The sequence below is a fragment of the Streptopelia decaocto genome, assembly GCF_964273445.1.
Source record: "Streptopelia decaocto genome assembly, chromosome: 3".
In the NCBI taxonomy this organism is placed as follows: domain Eukaryota; kingdom Metazoa; phylum Chordata; class Aves; order Columbiformes; family Columbidae; genus Streptopelia; species Streptopelia decaocto.
In genome coordinates, this window is record NC_138656.1 from 115008195 (window position 1) to 115027107 (window position 18913).

The window sequence follows — 18913 nt, forward strand, 5'->3', positions numbered from 1 at the left end:
CAGTGAGAGTCACGCTGCTGTGCCTGTTCAGCCGGGAAAATTCACTACCCCTTGCCATGGGGCACAATTCCCCAGGGAGAACCGTGTGGCTGTCAGGGCCTGCACGATGCTTTGCTCTGCATCCAGCTGGAGCAGCTCTCATATTTATGGTGTATGGGCTTAAATCTTTATTCATAAACCAGCAGCTTTAGCTTTTCATTGTCAATATGGATGTTGAACTAATCAGAAGGGAGAGCAGGGGAAGGGTGGGGACAGGAAAAAAGGAGTTTGTGGGAACATAACATTGTAAAAGAAAAAACTCTGCTTGCTGTCAGTTAAGTCTCTCCATTAGTTACCTCTACCATTATGGATTCATTTTAAGATCCAGACTTCAATATACATAACTTTAAATCACTAACATTCTTCATGGCTCTGTGATTTGCTGGTTCCATATGTAGCCTCTTGGCCCATTGCATTGGCACAGCTTCAATTCTTGTTCTTCCTTTGGGTTACGGTTTCCTTGCTTTGATGGGGGAATCGGGAGGGGAAGAAGAGGGAAAGGCCAAAAAACTGACGGTGAGATAGAAGCCAAGTGATGGGAGAGAATGAAAGAATGGGAGGAAAAGAAACGAGCAAAAGTACAAGTACTACAGAGAGAAACAGCTTAAAATAAATAGGAAGAAGTAAAGAAATAGTAGGGAAAAAGCAGAAAAAGGAAAACAGTGAGAAATATTTCCACGTAAAGCCACCCCCATCCCTCTGCTTTTAACAGTGCTGAGACACTGAGTAGTGGGAGGAGAGGACTGATAGTCCCTTCCCTGAGAGCCCGAAATGGCAGTGCCATTCTGCTCCTCGTCCCCTCGCAAACAGGCTCAGTTCCCGCCTGAACTTCATAATTAAGCTCACTGAGATTTTGCTTGGGGTCTGGGCTGACAGCTGTATTGAATTTTGGTTTATTGTGTGATTTATCAGAGCCGTCGATGGGCGTTTGGATGATTTAGTGCTGCAAAAATACCTTGGAATGCAATGCACAGCAATATCTGCATTATTAATAACAATAATAATAAAGATAAATGTCCCTCCCCAGAGCTTTCGATGGCCATGCCACTCAATTTAACATTTTAACAGTGGCATGTGGCCTCTTCATGGCACCTGGTAACGTCTGATGGATTCAAGCAGGCAAAGAAAAGGTTATTTGTCAAATGCTCAGCCTCAACTGTACGGTATTTTGAAAGCTCCAGGTCAGAGCAGCCTGAGCTGCATTCCTGTCCCTGACATCCAGCGAGACTGAACTTTGTCATGTTATTAAGCTGTCAGCAGAGCTGGGGCGTTATTTAGATTTCTGGTGGGAACTCCTTGCACATGCTTGGGGTGCTCTAGTGGGATTATATCAACACCATTGTAAAACACACACAAATGAGCTGTGCTGTAATTACCACATGAAGACCTCGCTTGGCTGGGTTAATCAGCAGAGAATGGAAATACCAGATAAACACAAATGGGCCACCAGGATGTTTATTCCAGTGGCAACAATGCCATTGTTTCCTATGAGACCAGCCTGATTCTGGGGCTCCTCTGGCAGCCAAACCACCGTTGACGAGCATCTGCCATGCATGAAGGAGCAACATGGGGCTCTGCTTCATCCTCTGCACCAGAGTCCTACATAAATGACTGGCAGGACTGGGGCTGGGAAGATGCAGAGGGACCAAGGGCTTTAGATGGCGTGATATTTGCTGTTGTAAAAAGAAAATAAAAAGAAATTCTCTACATCCCTGCACCAGTACCACTTTGCATGAGACTCTTGTGCCCACCAGGTAGTACAGAGGCTGCATTCTGTACACTCCTCCCTGTGTTCTCTGAAGTGGAAGGTGCAATTATGGCTTTATCAGTTCCAGCTGCCTGTCAGAAAGGGTGCGCTGGGGAAAAGCATCTATCTGGGGAGTTTTGTTCTGTTGGTTGCCATTCAACAAATCACATTTTGACATGCTTTTATCATTCGCTTTTCGGGAAGAGGCACAACCTGATATAAATCGACTGCGCCGCACTGCAGCCACAAGTCACAGTGGAACCACGGTGGCATCAACCACCCTGGGTAAAGCAGAGTGCTGAGATCCTCCCTCATGAATCCTTTCCAGTACATCAGACCTGTTTTATCCACCTGAGTGCTGTAACTAACACCATGGATGGTGGTTTGCTAAGCAAACAGCTGAGCCCCTGGAAGATGTCCTTGTCTCACATGTTTGCTACCACATCCACGGCTCTACCTATGGGCAAGGGCTTGCCTGAGCTCTCCTTAAATCAGTGATGGTGGTTGTCTGGAGGAGTTTGGAAGAGCAGTGAGGATGGTTGTGCACAAGCCTGCCTGGCTGTGTCAGGAGCTGACAGCAGAGCATTTGGTTAATCCCTTCCTCTGGAAAAACTACAGGGAAGCATAAGGGATGGTGACAAATACTGAATGGGTAACAGCAGCATCATTTGGCACAGGAAGCTTTGAAAGAGGTTTTCCACTCATCCTGACATCCTATTACAGTAACATCGCAACAAAACAATGAAAACATATAACACTAGGTCAGTAATTGAATAAGTCCTTGAAATGACTGTGCTACTTCCATGAATTTGCGATCCAAATGGGATAAAGGTGTCTCTCTGCAGCCTCCCTTTGCAGACAGAAGATTGTCTAAAGATATTCACTCATCTCTCAAATGGCCAGATTAGTTGTTCAGCTCTCATCTCCTGGATAATAATGTATGAAGCACAGGACCATTGGTGCCTTCCCATTCCTGGTATAAACAGAGGGGCTTGCAGGAGGGTTTTCTTCTCCATGAAAAAGAAGGGGAGAGGAAAAGGGTGGTGGTGAGGTACAAGAGAAACCTAGACACAACAGGTTTGGGAGAGAAAGCCAGAGCAAAGAAGGAATGAGGTCTCCTTAGGGTTTTTTGCCATCTGTTTGGCCTACAGAGAAGTATAGCCACGTCATGCTCTGAGAGGCTCCTCTCTGAGTTCCCAACTGTCTTTGTCTTCACTTACTTTTGGGACCATATAGGACACCAGACACTGAATAACCATGCCACTCTCACTGCTATTTCTTCTTCTCTGCTCTGTTTGGCACATCCATCTGTGCCATGCCTCATGTTAGCTCTTGACTTCCCATCTCCTGTAGCAGGTTGAGGTCTACCATGCTCAGCTTTGGGTCTAAAAATGCTATTGATAAATAATACTGACCAAAACTTCCTTATCTCCTCAGTGTTAACACTACTATAGCAGACAAAGGAATGGACATCACAAATCCACTCTTCTCCTGCCTTTATTTGCCGCGATTGAGAGACGGGACGCAGTTTGATGCAAACAAAATGTCCGCTTTATTAGTGTACCTCACATACATTTATACTTTTCCTCAGCAACGTGCTGCGAGCTGATTGGTGTTTCTGTTACCGTGTTACAGACTGATTGGTCTAAGCCATTTTCTTAAACAGTTACTACCCTGACCCAAGTAATCTTCCCTGTGCAAAAACAAGAGTCCCCTTTTTTACAGGACAACCTTATTAACTTGTGGACCTTGTCTAAACATAGAATCGGCACTCTCCACTCCTTCTAATTAAGGTTCTTGCCTCTATCCTTCCCATGGCCTGTGACCAACAAGTTCCAGCACATCTCCTTTTACCAATTGATAAGTGCTGGGAGTTTTACTGAGGCCAGCCAAATCCTGTCCCACATTTACTCACTCCTTAGCGAGACCGATAAAATCCTGATGTCTCCCAGGAGCACCCTGAGACTCATGAGAGTGGGTCATCACCTGCAGGTACCTGACTAGGAACCTCTTGCTGCACTGGTGACTTGGGTTCCCAGGGGAACAACTCATTTTTATCACCAGTTTTGAAAAATTAGAATGCACACCTCATAGATCTTCTGTGTATGACTCCTCAGTTAGGGGCTCTTCGGTGCAATGTCTATCCCTAATGAAAAGCATTTTTCATCAAAAAGGAAATTCTTAATAAAAAATGTACTCTAGTAAAACTTTTCCATATAAAATTGCTGGTTTTGACGCACACTCAAGTCGCCACCAAAACAATTAATCTTAGTTTACTAACCAGGATACTAAAGTTAAATATCTCAAGTCAGTATTTGGAAATGAAATTACATTTTTAAGTAAGATGGCAGCTCAAAAGGAATTGTTCCTTCCAGTGCACTGAAATGGGCATTTTTTTGCTGACAGTCATTGTCACATCGTGTTCCCCCTGCCTACTTTACTCATTTGCTGTCCTCTAATGTGTGGACTGGGTGAACATCTTCATTTGTGTGTACCGTAGCACATAACACAGGGAACCCACAATTTTTTACTGATGAAATATGAATGGAGAGGAGGAATAAATGTTTCCTACCTCGGTCTCAGGAATGGGTGCAGGCAGCCCCTGACTTCTTTTCATGGGTGTTCAAAGCTGGTCAGATGCAGATTGGATGATATCTTATGTTTCTTTGACTCCCACTTAAAAAAATACATACTGACTTACTTATCCTTAAATCCAGGGTTGAAGTCAAGGGCATTATATGGTACGTTGACCTGGGATAGAGTTTAGCACGTGCTTGAAGACTTCCTCATTTGGTTTACTGAATGGGACCATTTTTGCAAAGTTGAAAGAGAAAGTGAATGATTGAAAAAATAAAAAGACAAGATAAGGCGAAAGGTCATTGTCACTGGATGGGGATGACACAGCAAGAGAAGCACCTTCAGGTAGCTCTGTCCTGTGAACAGCACCTTTAAAGCTTGGTTCTTCTTTGAAGTGCCTGCAGTTAGGCACTAAAAGCTAGTGAAAAATAAATCATTAGGAAATCTGAAACATAAAGATATGTAGACTATAGAATTCAGAATAATGAGAAGTTAATCAGAAATTAATCATTCACTATGTAACCCACATTTTCCTTGTGGTTTTATGAAACATCTTAAGCAGGAAAATAAGAAAACAAACACCTTTACTTCCAGTACGCTTGAGCATTGCATGTTTCATATTCTGCAGTATGAAGATTTCTTGCCTTGGTTCTTGCTTTCTCTTTGCCATCAGTCAAGATCTTCAGCTCCAGAAGAAAAGGCATTGTATATTATTTTCCTCATAGCTGCAAAATCAAAGTATTTAAGAGAAAGTATAGAGCTCACTTGAAAAAGAGGATTAAAAGTGTTCCCCTGCAAAAGAGAAAGTATTGTGACATTTGAAAGATTATTCTTCCTGGGACTCAAGGCTTTTACCAGTGATCTGCGTCTGTAGCCTTTCCCAACACACTCTATCATCAACTGATTCAATGTCATCATCAAAGAATTTTTGGCTACTGGCTTTAATAATAGTTGAGAAGTTTAATGAAAGGAAAGATCTGCATAGATTTATTCCTAAATTGGATGAAACCCTGCCTTTTTTTTCTTTTTTTTGGTAATATTTCTGCTCAGAGAAAATTATAGCCTCTGCTGCCAGTGATGTGCTCTGTATGTTTTGTTTATTACAGTGGTTTTAACTGGAACCATTGGTGAGGGAGTATCATTATAAAATTCTTGATCCCCTTGATATATTTGTGCAAACATAGTTGTGGGCACCAAAGGCAGTAGAGGACATGACATTTTCAAAACATTTTCTCCTTATTTTAAGTATCTGCTCAGTCACTCAAATGCGGTACATGCCCACATGCTCTCTAGGCAGAGAGAAACTAAGGTCATTGTTCAGACTGGACGTCTGACCTCATGTGTTTGACCTCACCTGAGTTGAAGCTGGTCTTCTGCAGCTGCTTCTCCAGCCAAGCCATGGCTTGGTGGTGGTACCCAGGTGGCCAACCCCTTCGTGGCGTTTGCCATCACCATCATGGCAGGAGCATTGCAAGGAGATGTCTGGCTTCTCGCTCTGGAGTTGTGCAAACCAAGAGTGACAGTGGTTTGTCCTAAAAACCTCCTGGGCATGTAGGTTACACACACGCAGTTGTTGGGGGGATCGTGTGGTTGCTCCACATCTAAGAATAGCAAGTATTGGGTCTCAGAGAGCTGCAGATTCATGCTATGTCTGCAGTACCTGTGAAGACGAGCTCTGGAAATCAGGCCTGCTGGCACTCTCTTTCCAATTATCATTTTTTTTTTTTTATTTTATTTGCTATTGTCTAGCATTGAATTGCTTCCGTCTCCTTGGGGACTGCAAGACATGAGAGCTATGGAGGACATTTGAAATGCAATGGGCCAGGTTCTTTAAAGAGCCAGAAGCTGGGTTTCTTCCATTTGGTGTCTACAGACTGGGCCAGATTTTCCAGTGGGTTCATCCAGCAGCACTGGGTGACTCCCATTGGGACACTGGTACCTCACTCTGCAAAAAGCTTCACTCACAAACATGTTAAATGTTTTTTGAAGCCTGGCTGCTGAGAATCATAGGTCAGCTTATTTATTTATGTTACTTTGAACCATGAGGATCAGTCAGCTGAAGATGATGCAGAGGGGAAGGGAGCTGAGATTTTTATTTATCTTCAGGAACTACTTTATAATAAGGTTTGAGTGTTGCCTCTGCAGAGCCCAGTGACCCTTCATATGACCTGGCAAAGGTTTGGCTTACACCAAACCCTTCAGTTGGGCTTGTCCTCCTCTAACTTTGGCCATCTCAGACCAAGGTGTCTCTGTCAGCAGTGACGTGAGATGAGAACCTCCACAAAGCTGTTTATCTTGCTGGTTGTAGACAACTCTCTTGGGATATAAGGAACCACCTTCCAGAGGACCTTCTCAGACTACGCATTTAGCTTTAGGATGGTTGGAGGCAGCTGAGAATTATCTCATATGGAGATGAATGGGACTACAATTAGCTGAAACTGAAACACTGGACTTACACACTTTGCTGGATTAGGCAATTGGCAGCTGCAATAACCAACCCCTAAGACTGCCCGTGGTTACATTCACTGAACCACACCTCTGAAAGTGACAAATTCTACTTCAGTCCAAGAAAGGCTCCTCACATTGCAGCGCCATGGGTCAGTGATTAGGAGATACATAAATGAGAACACATTTGTCCCTCCAATGGTAGAGGTAACTGCCAGCAAAATGTGATGAGCAGGAAGCAACTAGGCAAGACCCATCAATATCTACTGCTGGAGCCAAGGAAAAAGGTTCTGTTGACATCTCTGCAAATCAGGGCTGAGCCAGATGAAAGCTGTGAAGAAAGAGCCTTGTGCACCGTAAGGTTGTGTTGGTCTACAACCAAGGAGAGAAATATTCTGTAGCCAACAAGTTCCCTGCTGGGCAGCACAAAGGCAAATTTCTCTTTCATCAGCACAACTGGAATTAATCTGGATTTGTTCTAGTGCAACAAAAGAACTAAATTGACTCTGTATGTTTCTCGTTTCTCTTCCTCCATCTTTCCCCAACCCCTGAATATGCTTTAAAAATCAGTCCTGAGCCCTGCTCTGAAGAAGTGGCAACTTGGGGTCCACATGCTGGGTGTGTTTGGGAAATGTTGATACAATAGGATCATCTTCTGAGATGAAGGAGGGGGCAACAAAACACTCAAGAATCTTTTGTCACTTCAATGAGGTGAATTAACTTAGCAAAGGGTCAACGAAGAAGACCTGGGCAAGAGCTGCATCAGAGAAGGTAAAGGAAGGGATCTCCAAGGGTCTTAGTGGGACTTGACCCTGGTCTATGAATATCTCACTGATGTTGGTGAGATCCCGTACACAGGTTTACACGCCCTCCTCACCTGGGTCTCACCATTCAGCAGGTCCATTTTGTTGTGTATTCTCTTTTATCTTTCCTCTCACAGCCTATGAAGTATTCCCATCTCCCCGTTCTCTTCTCTATTGTATCTTGGCCCGTGTTCTCCTAAAGAACACATGTATCTCATGAACATGCAGTCTTGCACTTATGTGGCTCATGCCAAGTGTGAGCCCATTCTGTATCAGAAACAGTCATTTATGGGGAAGGGAATAGTCAAAAGCTTGCTACTAATAGTAACTCCTGGCATTTGACAGTGAGCATTCAAAATCTTTAGATTCTGGGAACATGAAATTCATTGCAATCGCCTCAGAAAAGCACACATGAAGAAATCAGGTTTTGGTACAATAAAAAAACCCACCCTATTCTGAGGTTGCATCCTACTTATTTTTTAAGGGATTTTCTGTTCCAAAAGTCCGGTTATGAAAAGATATAGAAAAAATGGCTGTTTTCAGTACTTTCATAAGCATTTCTTACACAATGAGCACAGGGAAAACCAGCACTTTCCGTGAGAAATGACCAGTTAAACACATAAATATTAGAAAGGGAAGAACAAAACAAAACAAAACAAACCCCAACCCAACACATGGGCGTTATCCAACACAAAGAAATATAGGAATGAACAAAACCAGGAAAATTACTAGAAAATGGGAAAAGATTGGAAAAAGACGGTTAAAAATCAAAGGGAAAATAAGGAAATAGTTTTCCTTAATTAATTTTATAGCAACCCTTGATCAACAATTTTTCAGATCTTCTTTTGTGGCATATTTACTAATATTGTATATGACTTCTGTTGTAGAACTTCCTAAATAAACAGGACTGGTTAATTTTACTGTACTATCTTGCATCCGTAGTGCTTCAGGATATATTAATGGTCTTTTAAGGGTAAGCAGAGGCACAGAGGGACATCAATAAGACAAGTACTAGAATACAGAATATTTAGAGTGTATCTCCAGCTCCTACCCAAATCAGTTATCCATGGGACAATACTATCTACTTAAATTTAGACTATGTTTAAAGACACGTCATGCAAATTGATTGTCACTGGTTTATTGCTGTGCACTGGTGTTAAGGATTTGACTCCTGGCAGATGCAGAACGAGTTTAAGTCAACTAGTACAACTGTGCCCAGCATGTACAGACAACCAACCCATTTGTTTCCATACTCCATGTGTTGTTGTCACTTGTAGATTCAATTGAAAAAGTGGACGAGTCTCTGTCCCTGGAGGTGTTTAAAAGACATGTAGATGAGGTTCTTAGGGACATGGTTTAGTGGTGGACTTGACAGTGTTAGGTTAAGGGTTGGACTTGATGATCTCAGAGGTCTTTTCCAACTAAAATGATTCTATGATTTAATGAAAAATGAACATTCTTCTAGATTTTTTTTTCTTTTTTTAGCTTGAAATGTGGACATGTCAAAGCTGTCAGTCAGTCCAAATGTAGAGAAACAGTGTAGGGGGACTTGGTGGCTCATGTCATTCAGTCTTTCACTGTGACTTGGTAGATCTTACTTTACCCCAGGATTACAGTTTCTACCATGTCTGTTTTTTATGAAGTAAATGCTTTTAATAAACTCAGTGCCTTTACAGTATGTACCCTCAAAAATTAGTTTGTACATCTTGATTTTCTCTGTGTGTTTTGAGGGAAACAAGAACCAAGAACTGATGTTCATGGTGGGAGGAAACACACTGGGCCATATGCTACCTCATGTCCTCCTCTCTGTGTTGCTGTTCCTGAGTATGGACACTTTGGCAGATATGGTGATGCTCCTTGAACTGCTTGGGGTAAAATAAGACCTCATTTTTAAATGATTTTTGGAAATCCCTTCTTGATATACAATTTCAAGGGCTTTCCAATTTCTTGTGTGTGTCATATCTGTAAAAGTTTCTCTTCAGGATACAACTCTGCTATCAGTAGTTCTTTCAAGGACTGTATTCATTATGGAAAAAAGAAACATTTCATTGGCAAGGTCTGAGTTAAATGGACATTTTTTTCACCCTGCTGATACTGGGGACTTGATTGGAATAAACATGCTCTGTCTTGAAAACCAAACCACATGAAAAAAGGGGCATCATGGGGAGGCAGGAGTTCAACAAACAGTGCTGTTGGAATTGGCATTGATGGGTCCAGGTACCACCGTTCCCAAATTTCCACCCTACCTCTCTGCTGGGAGCCAGCACCTCACTCTTTTACTCTCATTCTGGTGTCTTCATGCAAATATCGGCAACACCAGTTCATACACAGGGATGTGGCAGAGCCGAGGAGGCAGAAAGTTCATTGCACGCTAGCAGTTAGGTGGAGGTGATACAGACCACAGGATGTGGCATTGCTACCGCCCTGTCTCTTGGAGCTCTAGTTTTTCAGCTCTTTCTGCCTGCCTTGGCTACTTGCACTAGTGAAAAGAGTCGAAACATGACCGAATCGTTAATTCAGCTGAGGAGGACATAGCCACATTACGTGCAAATGTGCTGATTGCTTTTTGGCCGTTTAATGGGGCTTCAACACTACAGCAATGTGCACTTGCAGCCCAGAAGGCCAATCATATCTTGGGCTGCATCACAAGGAGTGTGGCCAGCAGGTCGAGGGAGGTGATTCGGTCCCTCTGCTCCACTCTGGTGAGACACCAAATGGAGTCCTGCATCCAGCTCTGGAGCCCTCAGAACAGGAGAAACATGGACCTGTTGGAGATGGTCCAGAGGAGGCCACAAAAATGATCCAAGGTTGGAACAGCTCTGCTGTGAGGACAGGCTGAGAGAGTTGATGTTGTTCAGCCTGGAGAAGTCTCTGGGGAGACCTTATTATGACCTTTCAGTAATTAAAAGGGGCTTGTAAAGAAGATGGGGACAGACTTGTTAGCAGGGTCTGTAGTGATAGGACAAGGGGTGATGATTTTACACTAGAACAGGGGAGATTCAGACCAGACATGAGGAAGAAATTTTTTACACTGAGGATGGTGAGACACTGTCCCAGGTTGCTCAGAGAGGTGGTGGATGAACCATCCCTGGAGACATCCCAGGCCAGGCTGGACGGGGCTCTGAGCAACCTGAGCTGGATGACGATGTCCCTGCTCATGGCAGGGGTTGGACTGGATGAGCTTTGAAGGTCCCAAAATATTCTATGATTCTATGAATATGTCATAACAAATTGGTTCAGATCTTTGATTGATCTGGCACAGCAGAGAAGCATATGTTTCTTCCCCACCCATTCTACTCTCAGTGGCTCCATATTCACACCCCTCAAAAGAGCTGGGAACTAAAAATTTTGAGAGGTGCATTGCCTCCAGAGGGAACATGTGATGCTCTAGCAATGCCTAGCGCCTGTGGTTCTGGCACCAGCAACGCTGACTGCCACACTTTCACCAGCAGATCACTTAAGGCAATGGAGAATTCAATTGAAGGAGAATTCAGGGAAATTGCTTTTTTAATAACAGGGCAAGAGCTTTCACCCACCTCTTTCACCCTAGCATGAATGCTACAGAGAGCAGTTATCAGTATGAATTGGCTTCCTCAGACAGTCTGAGTCATTTTTCTGAGTCTTAAGTTTTAAAGGATTTTTTGTGGCTACACATTGACTCTGGTTTTGTCCCTGGCATCCCTACAGGAAAATCAGCTCCACAGTTTTGGTGTCAGACTCAGCAAAACAGCCCTAGACTGAGTGGGAAGAGTTAGACCCTCCGGGAGAACAGAGACAGCGTGAAGAGGCAGCGTGAGGAGAGGTTGCCCCGTTGCCCTTGTTATTCTAGTTTTGTGGATAACCAGAAGGTTACAGCCTTCAGCACTTCTGACAGTCAGAGCTATTTTTAATTAAAAATAAAACCAGGAAGTTTTTAATATGGACAAACCAATAACGGGTTGTGTCACTTGCAAGTTCTAAAAATTATAGTGCTGAGTCTTTATTAAAAGGCAAACACATTTTGCTATGGCCCCAAATATTAATAAATCATTTTCTTGCTAAAGACATTGCCTACAAACTTCTGCAGAAGCTGAGAACCCAGTCTTGGACACTGGTGCAATAGAGACTTTCATGTATAAACTGAGAAGGGTATGGTCAGCAGTATGTTCTACACTAAGTGACATTGTCCTGTTGTTATAGCATGTTTATACCTTGCTCTGCCCTCCAAAAGCCCCACAAGATATCAGAATATATGTGGTAGTCCATCAGTGATCAAATATTAATCAGCTGGAAGATGTGTAAGAAATTAGCTCAATAGAAAGCAAAAATACATGCGATGAAAGAAGTTATGTGTTTGGCTGGAAGGAGATTACCAGATCAGTTTTTTCCAAGAATTATACTTGTCATTAACCATTTATTAAGAATAAACATATTTAATATACTCATTATTCACTTCAGCACAAAAGGCTGTTGAGATTACCAATGAAAGAAAGAGACACTGGAATATCACACAGGAAGAACTGGTGTCCTGAGGGTGAGAAAAGTAGTAACAGGATGATATTCAACAGAGCAAAATACAAGGATTTCACTTTAGAATTAATAATGGGAATTTTTGCTGGAATATCAAAGCCATCAGCTAGAAGCAACTGAGATGGGAATAGCATTAATTTATTATCTGATGACATATTTATTCAGAACCACCAATGTAATGGAACCAGAATAACACAAAAGTCTTCTCAGGATGGAAGATGTTTCCAGCAAGGAAGATGTTTTAACACTGTCATGAAAGATCTGCAATATTGCCTATGTCCCAGGTACTCATTGTTCTGTGGACAAGCCTGGGCAAATGAAGTCTGAGAGAGGAGACTGAGGGTTTAGCTGAGGTGCAGAAACATCCTCACCACATTTGCAGAAAACTTTCTTGAAGCCAAATTAGCGTTCACCTGGCATGTGACTAGATCTGAAATACCTCTTGCAGATCTGTGGGTACAAATCTCATTGTAGCCTCACCCCATTAACATCTTTTGCAGGAAATGCAGCAGCTTTTCCAGTGCTGCTACCCTACAGTTGTCCACTTCAATGTGCCAGCGATCTCTTCTGAAGCATCTGACACCAGTCATGCTCAAAGACACGATTGTGGTAAGATGAGTAGCTATTTCCAGTTTGGCAGCCCGGCAATTTTTGTTTCCCTGGGAACTGGCAACTGCCCACATACACTGAGCCACTGTGTAGGAATCCATAATTGATGTCACATTTGCTCTACCATCAGTCTAGACACATTTGTCTAAACTATTGTTTTTAAAAATGGAATAAAAATATAAAAAATGTCAATCCCCAACAGACAGGGAGTAGAGAGTAAATAAAGCCTGGCAGGCTCTTTTGCCTTTGATCACTTTTTCTACATTCCTAGTTGTCTTCTGAAAGGGTCTGGCATAGATTTGCAAAAAGTTATTTCCTTTACTCTGTTTGGCTTTAGGGTTGCCCTGCATTAGTTGTCTTCACACAACAGAAATGCTGTTAGAGGTAAATAAAGCACGCACCATGCTTAGGGTTTAGCAGAACTATGTTGTATGTTACTTGGGCACCTTTTATTGTTGTGTTATTCTGATGTTATTTTCATCAGCCTCCAAATGTCCAGAAGGTTCAGAAATAGCTTCACTTACCTTTGAAGCCGAGTCATTTGCGAAGTGTCGTACTGAAGGAATAATATTACAGAGGCTTTTGGATCAAAAGTATATCATTAAACATACAGATGAAAGCACAGGAAAAAATTCAATTGGTAGGATCCTGATTTGATATCTTGCTTTATAGCAAGTTAGGATTTGCCTTTCAAAATGCTAGTAAAGGTGACTGTATAATTTCTGAATAAATGATGTTATTTTCTAACCAAAAAGTGAAATCGCTCTTTTTTCTCTTTTATTCTTTCTTCTTTTGTTCTTTTTCTTTCTTTCTCTCTCTCTTCCTCCACCCTTCTTCCATCTCTCTTTCTCTTTTTCTCATCTCATTGCATTTCATTCATCTAAAGATGCATAGGTAGCTTAAATCACTCATCTAGGGTTCCTTAGAAGCTAATGAAGTATGACAGTTGTCTCACAGGATGGAATAAGAAACATTATGAGGATTCCCACTCCTCTCCATCATTTATTCAGGGAACACAGGCAAGTAACTTTGATGTCACCTTTAATTCATAACTTCAGGTGTTTACAGATGTAACTTGTGAACTAGTTGTCTTGGCTCCCATGACAGTTAAAATTGTATTGGGAAGGTATTGGAACTGGGGCACAGATCATCTGACCAGATGATGGCGTCTACAGAAAGATGAAGCTTAGTCTAAATGTCACTGATTGTTGGGATTGAACCTCCACTGACTATAACAAGGGTCTGGATGCCCAGCACACATGTAGGTGTCCTGAAAGCACTTTGGGCATGATTCATCCCACCCTTCATGTCTAACTTATAAATAAACCATTTAGGTGAGGACTCCCAACTGTAATACTGACCTGTAAGGTACCAACTCACTCTGGAGACATGACCAGCTCTCACTGCTAGAACTGTCTACCCAACTTAATGAAATCTGCAAAAGTTGCCTGCAGTGATTTTTTTTCTCAACACGAATTAGAATGACCTCAAACGCATTCTTTGGAGATCATATCTACCTATTTATAACATTTCAAAGTCCTTATCAACATATCACCACAAAAGCCTTTTAACTGGAGACAGAGAAGAGCTGGCTTTTTGTTTTAATGCATCCAAGCATTTATGCCACCCTCATTCACATAGTTTCTGAGCATTTAGCAAAGGATGCAAACAGTAAGCTGTAGTAGTTTGTATGTCTACTTTATCAGTTTTTTACTTCCTCTGATAAGAACTATAGCCCTAGAAGGCTCTCCACACAGCTGTCCTAAATATATTAGTGTAAATAAATGCTAAATTATTATTGGATTTAATGAGAAATATACACCAACATCAAGTGTCTTGCAAAAACCTGTTTTAAAGTGACAATAATGGATATAGCGTAAAACCAGGGGAAAAATCTATCATAAGCAAAGCTTGTGCCAAATTTGCGTGAGCAAATTGTCTTTGTTGAGTGATGACAGGCTTTATGTACTAGTATCTGAATGCATGGGATATAGAAAATAAGTAACTATAAGAGAAAGTAACCCAGACCACATCTAAAAATTAGACTGAGTTGGAATAAAATTTTTTCCCTCTTAAAACATTTTAATAAGAGTAGGAATTCAGCTCTGTTCAAAATTTTGACTGAAGAGCTTAGAATATTTCTTTAATGACTGTTTGTCGACTTTGGGGGCATTTTTGGGGAAAAAAAAGCACTCTGAGTATCAGAGCTCAGTTCTGTGTAGCTGTTGCAAGTTTTTGGTGTCCCTTTCATACCGTTTCCCCAAGAACAAAACCCAGAGAGCATTCTGAAAGGCCAGGGTGTATCTTATAAAGCTCCATACATCACAGGCCTATGAACATACACACACGTGAGCTGGACTTCTCCCTTTCCCTGAGTGCACATCAGCGAGCAAACAATGACCTGCAAGATGGTTGAAGCCTGAGACATACAATTAGCAGCGAAATAAAAAACAGCTGGTGCAACTGAATAGCTGTTATTCTGAGCACATGAACCTGAAAAGATACTGTTTATTTTATAAGACAAACAAAATTTCCCTTCTCTTTGATCTAGGAGAGCATCTACCATTGGGAGCTGTCCATTTTCATTTGGTCTTCCTGGTGCCAGGGCCAACTGTGCAGAGTTATAAACAAGAGCAGAAAGTATCACTTTCCTTGTTAATTTGACAGTAAACAGTACTAATTCGACTCTGCAGCTGTTTATTGATACCACCCCCTAACAATTCAGTATACAAAACAGTAGCCAGTGTACTGGGACTGCACTGTTTATAAAATTTGATGAGCCAGAGTGCCCCCAATCTCTTGTTGGAAAGCAGACATCAGGAGGTGCTCCGATTCGCACCTTTTGCCTTGCACCAGGGCAAGATATGGAAATGCACTACTGAGATCAAGATGAGCAATTTTTTCTTCATGAGTCTCTTCAAGATGGTGTTTCCAGAATTATTTCTTATTAGCCTTTCTCTGATTTCTGTGAGGTCAATGAGAGCATTACTGTCTACCTCTACAGCATCTGCTCAACTAACTTACAATGCCTTGACACTGAAAATAGGTCTTATGTGTTTAATTATAAGATATTCTTAATACCAAAATAGATTAAATACCCGGTTGTACAAAATAGTGACTGGCAATATTTGTGCTGAAAAATAATATTAAGTTGCTCCGATGTTGTTGTGAGATCAAAATGGAGGAGAGGGACCATGCAGGAGCATATTGATTTCCTTATATAAACATGTGCATTTGTATTGGCAGGAGCCAAACTACAGTCTTCACCATCAGCTTGTAGGATGAATGTCCTTAGACCATTTGTCATTAAGGGGCCATGAAGGCAATCCCTTCAATCATCCATTGTTTTCTTGTTAAATACATTCTGTTTAACAGTCTCCATTTGATAAGTTTCTAATCTCGTGCTGAGCTGCTGAATCGTCTGCTCCATACAATATTCCCAGGTTTCTCATCTGAAATATAATAAAATGGTGGCATTACCTTGCAATCAGCAAATACTTATTCTTGTAACATTTCTCTAAAGTTTTCTTACTTTACACTTCACACCTGCCAGGTTCCAAGGTTTGTCTGTAAGCTGCTGAAAGACAGATTTGGGAGCCAGCACTATGCTATGTACTACCCTGTTTTCCCAAAAATAAGACAGGGTCTTATATGAATTTTTGCATATATAGCTGCCTGGACACTATTTAAATTGACTTTTTTTTTTATTAACTGTAATTAGGGTTTATTTTTGGAGTAGGGCTTATATTTTGAGCATCCTCAAAAATCCTGAAAAATCATGCCAGGGTTTATTTTCTGGATATATCTTATTTTCAGGATAGATCTTATTTTAGAGGAAACAGGGTACATATAGCTACTACTACTCCATGATACTTCATCTGTATTAAAGTACCACTTCCTCAGCATATCAGCTTATAAACAACTCTACATGCTCTTAGGTACCAGTAAGAGCTGAGTGCTCTTTGCAATCTTTCTGCTGTATTTTTTAGGGTAAAAATAAGAGAATCACAGAAAGATTTGTAGTTCCACAGAGAACAAATAGTGGTAAATCATTGTACTTTCTTCCCTTGGTCCAGACTGGTGAGAGAAATTGGTCATTATTCCCCATTTTGCTTGCAATCTGTGACTTGCTTGGAAAATATGGATCATGTAGGAGAACAAGTAGTTACTCCCATGAAATTTCAAGAGGTCAAGCTCTTCAGATTTTATTCTGATGGCAGGTACAGTGAATGGGGCAGAGATACCCTAAAGCAGTAGCTGGCCTCTAATTCTCTGCCTCACTTTCTGGTTTTGAATGTATGAATGAATCAAACTGGACTCAGAGGGCAGTCTAGGATGCCTCTAGTCATCAACAGTAACAGTTCTGGGGCTCATAGTTCACTCCAGCCATCTCTCTATCCTACTAAAGCAAACAAGATGTTTATGTACATAAATCCACAAAAACTGTTCTTTTAGTATGTAGGTGGGCATTTGCTGTTGATTTATTTGCAACCTTTCCAAATGAGAAATGCTCCAACAGGCTGCCTGCGTTATGACATCTTCATAATGGCTGTTTTGGTCCTTGAATACTGTGGAAAGAGGAGAGGAGAGGAGAGGAGAGGAGAGGAGAGGAGAGGAGAGGAGAGGAGAGGAGAGGAGAGGAGAGGAGAGGAGAGGAGAGGAGAGGAGAGGAGAGGAGAGGAGAGGAGAGGAGAGGAGAGGAGAGGAGAGGAGAGGAGAGGAGAGGATCACAGTGTATTGCGCCAGGGCTGGATCATCATGGCAGACTGGTGTGGCAGAAGAAGTGTGTCTTGGAGGAAGCAAGGAGGCTGCAATTGGCCGTTTGTGTTCTAGGAGAAGACCCAGGCTGCTGTCTCTGCTTGGGGTGTGTGTTGGTAGGTTAAGGCTCACTTATCTGTTGGCAGTGGCCATATTAACCCCAGGTCCAAGCTGCCACCAAAGGGCATGAAAGGAAGACAGCTGGTGTTGCATGTTGGGAGGATGAGGCTTGCACCAAGAATGCATTTTCCTTATAGTGATGGAGGCTGCAGAGGCTCTCTCCAGCCAAGGATAACTCCCATCTTTTTTGGTTTGAGCTTGTGGTTTTGGCTTGCAGCTACCAAATGCTGGCAGAGATCTTCAGCCTCCCTGAGGCACTAAGGGAGAAATTCTACAGAGCTGCCATCTTGCTGGTTTTATTCTCTCAAAAATAGTGTAGACATGGCCTTTGTGTGGCCGCAGCCCTGTGACACACTGCCAGGATGTAAAGTGTTCTACAGAAAAGCTGTTGTCCCCATCCAGAGAATACTCAGCCTACACAGATGACATGCAGAAGTAGACAACATGGTCTGTTATACTTGAGAAGCGAGTGTAATAAAAACAAAGACATTCCTTGCCCAATTTGAATGATTTTTATTAAGAACTTTTTGCTTTTGCCTTTTACCTATTTTGTTAATGCTTCCTTGGAGTGATGACTGATGCTGTATCAGCCTTTTGGGTGAAGGATTATTTTAAAGATTGTAATGAATGCTTGGAAGGATTCATACTACTTGATTATGCCAAGTTTTGATTGGATCACTCTCACTTGGCAGAGATGGTGATATCAGCTTTGGGTTTTTTTTTTTTAAGTCACTGTTGCCCAATTTTCAAAGTCAACAGCTTGATAATTAAAAATATATGTATGGTTTTCAGTGGGCTGAAGGAGAATTTAAGTGTGTGCATTATACCCTTATGTGCATTGACGGTTTAAGGTGTACCAGACAGAGCTAGCTGAAAACTCCTTGCCCCCAAATGCATAGAATCTAGAAGAAAAGTATGGGTGTACCAGCAGAAATGCTATTACTCCATTTGCTTTGAGACTTTTCAAATAAATTGAAAGAAAAAAAAAAAAGTATTTAATGTCCATATTTCCCCCCTAAAAAAATAAATAATCCAAGTATTTGAAGTAACACCCTGACACTGTTCATTATTCTCATTGCATGCAAAATCAAGAACTGCACAAATCTGATCAGTGATGCTTATGGTTGACTCATGTTGGGTAGCTGCTGAGGTGGTACTGAGTTCTGTCGGATCAGCTGTATCACCCTTTGTGATACAGCTAAGGACCACTGCCAGTTCTCAGCAGGGTGGTATGTTTGCAAACAAGTAGGGATGTACCTCATATTATATACACCCTGGACATGTTTGCAACAGTGGTTTAAAAACT